Here is a 7878-nt window from a genome sequence, read left to right as displayed (position 1 = left end):
ATCAACCGGTCTGTTATCCCATTTCCACCGTATCGGTCTGCGGGTGGACTTTGAACTTGAGACCGCATCCGTTTCATTTGTAGCTGAAAGATGCTGCGAGGCGCCAGACGCCATAACCTGACAATAAACAAAAAGTGCCCAGTTTTAATAAGATTTTATCGTCCAAATTCATTATATTCATTATCTTTACGAATAAAGTTGTGTGTTTTGAGCCACACAGCAGGCATTTCAAAGACCAACGCCACACGTTAACTTAAGGTGACTCACACTGTCCCTGTATGTTGTTTTGAATTAAATAAAATGCCTTTTAGCACAGTAATGATTATATAGATAAAAATAAAAAAACATACAAACCTGAATTTCAGAGGAAATGCCCCAATTCTGCGACGCTGAGAAGAAGAAACTGCTCTGGTGACTGAGGAGAATTCAAATATCCGCACTCACTCAACCGTCGAGCTGTCGTCGCGTCAGAGGGTGGGGGAGGGGCGCATTGTTTTAATCGAGAAAACTTACTCAATTTCTTCAGTGTGTGTTAAATATTAATAATCTTGATTTTAATTAAGTAATATTTGTGGTTCTTGAAACAGATCGGTTTAATTCTCCATTCTCAAATATTTTGAAATAAATTTTGCAAATGTATTAAGTATATTTAAAATAAAGAATTGGTTATTTGAATACTAAATTATTTTAGTGAAAAAAACTTAAATATAACTATGCATTTTAGACAAAATTAACTGTTGGATTTTTAGTCAATTATTTTGGTATGTTTAACTAAAACCATCAAGTAAATGATATTGAGAGATTTTATTAAGTTAATAAAGTTAATTATTACTGTGATATTTACTAAGCCACTGAATTATTTTTTAGAGTGTATTGTGAACCGGTAAGCTGAAATCATTTTACAAAGCATGGATGATTTTTTCCCCGGTGTCACATGCTCTCAAGCTGCGGCAAGTAAATCTCACAAAAAAGTTGCAGTATTTTGATGTCACACAACATTCGGCAAGTCTGTATCAATTATATTTTCCCCACACCGTGCAAATAATGGATGTAGGCCAGTAAGATCTGTGTGTAAACCTCACTCTCCTGGCCTCAAGAGGTGACTGACGCTACTTAAGAGACAATTGACGCTAGAGGCTGTGGTCTTTAGCGTCATTGTTAGCATGCCCACCTAACACACTAGAGACCCCAGTTCAAGTCCCGCTTGGAGCATAGAGTAGGACTGGTTACATTTAGCGCCATGACCCAGATGGGAGTGAGGTTTAGGGGAGTGAAACCACACAACTTTGCAATGCTGTTTGTGAGTGTTCGTTGGAACTATGGTTTCGGGAAACACAGATGGGTTGAACTATGTTGATAACGACGGAACTTGCAACCATATTTGGCTAACGATGCTTTTGGGAAACGCACCCCAGAGCGGGTCGTGTAGAACCGATTACACAAGGCAACTCTATGGCCTTATTTGACAAAATTTTATTTGACAAAGTCACAATTTCACTTTTCACGGCATTGTGATACATAGTATTTGAGACAAAGCAAATTTAAAGGGGTCATGAACTTAATTTAATTTTTTTTGTACTGTTGTCTGAGGTCAACTTATGACGTTTGCATGGTTTTTCAATGGGGATTTTCCCCAAATATTGTATTTCGAATTTTTGGGCTCATACAAATCGAATATTCGAATATTCGTTTATGTAAATTACGTAATTTGACGAAATAAAAGATAATTTGGCTATTAATGTGTCATCGTTATTGAACAAGCTGACGATTAGGCAATGTAGCTACACAACATTCTTACATTAAACAGTTTGTTTAACAGTATGTTTCAAAACATAAACAGAATGTGTAATGTGAGTCGTTATATGATTGTCGTGTTGTTTCACATGTTCATGTTGCGAGAAACAATAATATTATTTACTGGATTCTATTATTTTCGGGTGAGCACGCGCCCCGCTGACAGACATTGCGGACAAGACACAAAGTCAAGATAACAGTGTTAAGTGAAGTTTGAGTGAAGCACTTTGTGTTTTCTGTTCTTAAACCCTCGACAAACCTTAAAGGAAGCATTTTTCTCAATATTATTTTGCTATCATAAGTTATCTCGCGCTCACTCAGGCTACAGATGGGCTTACCTGCACTCGTGAACGCAGTGATAAATGTATGATTATCGTTATTCTGGTGATATTATGATAACTCAGTTTCATTAATTAATGTCATCAAAAGCAACTCCATTTTGTAAGATCATTCAATTTTCATCTAAGTAGTTTGAAACTTCGCGAGGCAGATGACGACATTATGTGATGAAATACACCAAATACACTCAACTCATTAACCCGGTCCACAGCGCCACCCAGTGGATTTGGTTTTAACTGCGAGATTTAGAGGGATTTATTATGAATTCACAACCCGTTCTCACTCCCGAGGCGTCAAAATCCGAAGCATAGTCAAGTGCCTTCCGCGTCACAATTAAGACGCTACAGGTGCCCCTGGGCGTCATTTTGCGACGCGCTGGGTGCTCCATTCATTACAATGATAAACCTTTGGCGTCATAAACAGACGCATTTAATTATTTGCGTTTATAAAAGCAGACATGATTTTATTAATATTTAAAGGCTACTTTTATATTTTGGAGCAACTAACTCCACTCCTACCCTAAACCTACCCATATCTAAACAATATAAAACACATAACAGGCAAATAAATGTACAGACACAGGTATTTATTGCAAAAACTGACCAAATCAGTATAAAAGTATTAACTCATGTTGCATTCCAAGTCTTCTGAAGTCATACGATGTCTTCATGTGAAGAACAGAGTCGATCTTGATGTTTTAATCGCTGAAATGATGATCCCGCTGCCCCGTGAACAAACTCATTCATTTCTCATTCAAATAATTCAAAAGACTCCTGAGCATGACGCAATCGGTCACAAGACACACGAGAGCCAATGACATTTTACAATCAATGCTGACGTAATGACACAATTGGTCACAAGACATACGAGAGCCAATGCAATTTCACTATGAAATCTCACGTAACCGGCGCCAATATTTGAAATTTGATTGTGTTTGTTGATGATCTTCTGCGGATGGAGATGCTGATCGCTTTTGGGGATTTTCTTCATACAAATCAATCGTTTGGCCTCGGAAAACTTGGATTATTTAACTTTTTTGAATAACTTGTGTATGCAGTCGTATATGTCAGGCTATATCCTGTGTTTTATATCATGTTCAGACAAATGGGTAGGTTTAGGGATGGGATGGGGTTGGGTTACATGTTAAGCATGTCTAAATAGCGTAAATAAAATAAATGTAAATAAAATTATGCTTGCTGATTAAATTGAAAAACACACTCCAACATGTCATAATGGCAAAATTATAAACTAATACAATTTCACCATGACGATAACATTCCTAATACCCAGCGCGTCTGTGTATGACGCCAAAGGTTTCTCACTGAAATGAATGGGACACCCAGCGCGTCGAAACATGACGCCTTGGGGCACCTTTAGCGTCTTTATTGTGACGCAGAAGGCACTTGACCATGCTTCGGTTTTTGACGCCTTGGGAGTGAGAATGGGTTGGAATTCACTGCATTTACAGCCAGCAAATCAACGCATTAAAATTCTAATAGTATTTTTTTTACTATTATTTTTACTATAATATTATTTTTAATAATACCCCTAGTTTTTACATTCAAAAACATCATAATGAAGCAATAGGCTATTTTCTACCCTGGTTTTGAGCCTAGTTCCTGGAATGCTTGGTTTTTATGGGCCTTAGAAACTTGGAATGAAATGCCCACTCGTATGACTGGATAATAGTTTTGCATATTATAATCAGTTTCAACTCCCCTGTCGGTACACGTGGGGAATTGTTTTGAAAACTTTCAGTGTGGAAAAATGGAAACCGGAGCGATTCACCCATGCATGTTCAAACCAAGGGGGTAATCTAGCACTCGGAAAGCGTTCCACCCCTAGGGGCGGCCATTGCTAACCAAGCCATCACCTGCTGTTAGCATCCCATTGACTCCCATTCATTTTTGAGTCACTTTGACAGTGAATAACTTTACATCAGAGGCGTTTAAAGACTCCAGTTGTCCATTGTTTATTTCTAAAGAAACACGACAATGCATAAAAGGCTCCGTTACCTTGTATCTTACACTATCGCCCCGCAGAAGCTGTTTTTGTAAAAATAGGCTAACTATTGCGTCATAACCAACGCGACTCTGTCACACAGTTGAGAAATTACCGTATAGACCTGAGGAGACGCTCGCAGGCAATCTTTTACTGTCTATGAGACAGTCGGGGGGACGTGGAGACATAAAGTCTGATAAAGTCAAGGAGGAAGAATGGAGAGAAGCCCATAGTGAGCCAAAAGCAACGGCAGAAAATATTTAAACAACGGGATTCAGATTTCACTTTCCACAACTACTAGAAGACTTACAACTGTCAGACAGGTTGCTTACGTCACATCTACGTCGTCAAGCTCAGTCTGAGTCTGCGCAGTTCGCTCAGCCATCAGGAAGTGAGTGCTCCTTTACTGATATCAGTTAACGCCGTAGAAGTCAATGGGATAGCTCTGTACATTTCTTTTACTGTCTATGGTTCAAACCAGAGTCTGATCCCGAACCACAGGTCAATGAACCAACAACACCTCAAATACAAAGGATACTCAAGCCTGGGACAGCGTGGTAAGTTATCACTAAGACACATATTCAGTAGATATTAAACTATGTTACAATGCAAACTGTGACAATGCAATACTATCACATGTAAAAAAAAAAAAAAAAAAAAAAAAAAAAAAAAAAAAAACATTTTTTACTCACATAAGCATGTTGCACCATTCCTGTTGGATGCAATATAAAAGGCACAGCATCTCATTCTGTCTGCAAATCCAGTCTCGACCTGTCTTGTTTACAAAAGACGGCAGTGAAAAAAAGCGAACAAACTTACAATGTCTTACACGTGAGCTGGATCTTCATTAAAAATAAAGTTTAACCTCACATTCATAATATTGGAATCCGAAGAAAGCTTATACAGCGACAGTGATCTTCCACAACAAGGCACTGCACAATATTGAGTAATCTTTAACGGCATGTTTATTGCTTGGTAGACCAATCCGTTTTAGTGTCAAATAGCCTATGTTATTTAGCTATTACATGTCATGCACAAATCGATGGACAGGGCTACAAAATAAGTCATTGCCTAAGATAAATATTAATAATTTAGCCATTAATAATAATACCAGCTGACAGGACTCCCATGTTTATAGCCTTATTTGAGAGTTTTAGCAAAATTAACATGTAGCTGCTGTATTTAATATTTATCCAAATGAATCAATATTGCATCGGAATCTTGTCACAAGCTTATGGATTGAAATTGTAAAATTTGTCGAGCAATAATAAAAACAGTAGGCTACCAGATATTGTAAATATCCCAACAATTACAACAACTATTTCCCAACAATAATCGCCCAGCCCTACTCCAAGCTAAACTCGAATGTTGGCAACCCTGATCTTATCCTCTCATGCAGTTAAAGATGCTGCATTTTGACTGAGGGTCTTTTGGACAAGATAAATAATTTCTTGGGTGAAGAAAGAGTCAGAGTTTGCGATATATTACCCCTCTCACCCTACAGTGAAACTCTTGCTCTGGTCTGGATACACTTAAATCCTGTCACATTTCACACTTCAATGCGCACTTCAGTAAACCGACAGACCGCAGGTTAATGCTTTTACATGCCAGGAGAAATCGGGTTATGGTTCAAAAATCTAGCTGTGTCTATTGGTTTATGAGTAAGCCGTTTGCGACTTTACTCTGGTATAGGAAAACAGGTTACACTTTTACATTACCACATGCATTGTTGGCTTATTAAGACACTTAGTAATGTCTCCTGTGTGTTTTAGCAAGAGAACGAGCCAATGGCATACGCATAGGCAGTGCCAGTCATATGGAGTAAGCCATGTGACTGTCTCTCAACTGCACAGCAGGTTTCAGGATGCTGGCAGGACAAATGACCATACAAAATCTGGCTGCTCTTGAGCGACCACATTAGAGCAGAACTGGCATACCATTCCAAAATGGAGATGTGACCCTCTCACACTGGCCAACAAGTTAATCAGGTCCTTCTGCAGGAACTGGATCACATCCTACAACTGCAGATTCAGAGACTTATTTTGGCATTATGCACCAGAGGTCTACTTGAGACAGTCATGCAGATTTTTGAAGAACTAAAGAGTGGCTCAAACTAAGTAACCTATTACAAGTAAGAGATTAAGGGCCAGATTTAATAAAAGCTTGCTCCAGCGCAAACCCTCTTTTGGTTTAAAAAAGCTACTGCCATGATTTACTACAGACATGCAGTGGAAAGTTAGAGCTGAAAAGCCGTGGACTGTTATTTTTGCGGCTGACATTATTGCCTAAAAGTGTCAATTAACTGGCTTTTTAATTTTTTTATACTGTTGTCTGAGGTCAACTAATGACCTTTGTGTGGTTTTTACATTCAAAAACATCATAATGAATAAGTAACAGGCCATTTTCTACACAGGTTTTGAGGCTTTCTCCTGAACACTGGGGTTTGATGGGCGTGCCGCACTGGAGACTTGGAAGTAAACACCCACGGCTAGGATTGGATAACATTTGCATATTTAATAAGCTCCAGTTCCCCTCTCAGTTCACATGAGGGAGGGATTGTTTTGAAAGCGGCAACCGGAATGATTCTCTCGATCACCACGCTCGTAAACGTCTTTATCAAACACACAATTATTTATTTCTCATCCAAATCAAGAAAGGAATATTATTTCACTATTTGAGATTCATCGGCCTGCCGACGGGCTTATGTTTTGGTAGCCTGTCTGGAAAACACACAGCCCCGGGACTACAACTGCATATAAAAAATATGTTTTACTCACATAAGTGTGTTGCACCATTCCTTCCAGATCCAATATAGAAGGCACAGCATTGTGTCTGCAAATCCGGCACGTCCTAAGGCAGCAGTTAAGTCAAGCGATTGCGAACATGCGTACAATGTCTTGTGAGATGGAACTTCATTAAAAATAAATAAAGTAGTATCACACATTCCTAATATTAGGATCCGTAAGAAGTTTATACAGCGACTGTGTTCTTCCACAACATCTTGCTATCTTCTTCAGCATATTTATTGCTGCTGGTTAGCGTGATCTAAAGAGCTCCATGAGTCCGTGGGCGGGGCTAATGAATTAGACGTGCTCATTATACTGTAGAGGCAGTGTCGTCAGTCGATGATGTCAAGATGTGAACGCAATCGTTTTTTGGGCCTGGTGTCTATAAAAGCTTTTCTATGACTAACAAGGAAGTTTTCCCATATGCGTTTTTATTATTATTTTATTTTATTTTATTTTAATGCTCTCTCATGCTAATTTGCTCTGTCTAGTAAATCAGGTACTAATACTTTTACTGTTTCATTGCTTCAGATTAAGCATAATGCGAAGACTGACTTGTGCAGTTTGTTGTCTTATGAGAAAATGACCTGGCAGTTAAACACATACATTCAATATTACTCACATAGTGAATTAATGTGTTTAACAGTGCAGGATGTTCAGAGTTATGCCTCACCTGGACAGGCAGCATGAATACAGATGGGGAATTAGCTGTTCTCTGACAGCTGCTCTGACGTATTGTCCCAGACCGTGTGTCTTTTACACCAAAATGCAGTGTCAGCATGTTCTGACACTAAAACCTGCAGAGGCCTCAGACAAGGAGACCTCGTTTAGATCTGTGTGTTAGTGACTCCTTCCTGACTGACGTATTTCAGCCCTCACTTAAGGAAGGGAGAGAGACAGAGCGAAAGAGAACTTACTTTCATTGATTTACATTTGCATTTATTAAAGATTGAGTAGT

Source organism: Pseudorasbora parva, chromosome 10, assembly GCF_024679245.1.
Source record: "Pseudorasbora parva isolate DD20220531a chromosome 10, ASM2467924v1, whole genome shotgun sequence".
NCBI classification, from domain to species: domain Eukaryota; kingdom Metazoa; phylum Chordata; class Actinopteri; order Cypriniformes; family Gobionidae; genus Pseudorasbora; species Pseudorasbora parva.
Note: the sequence above shows the minus strand (reverse complement) of the source record.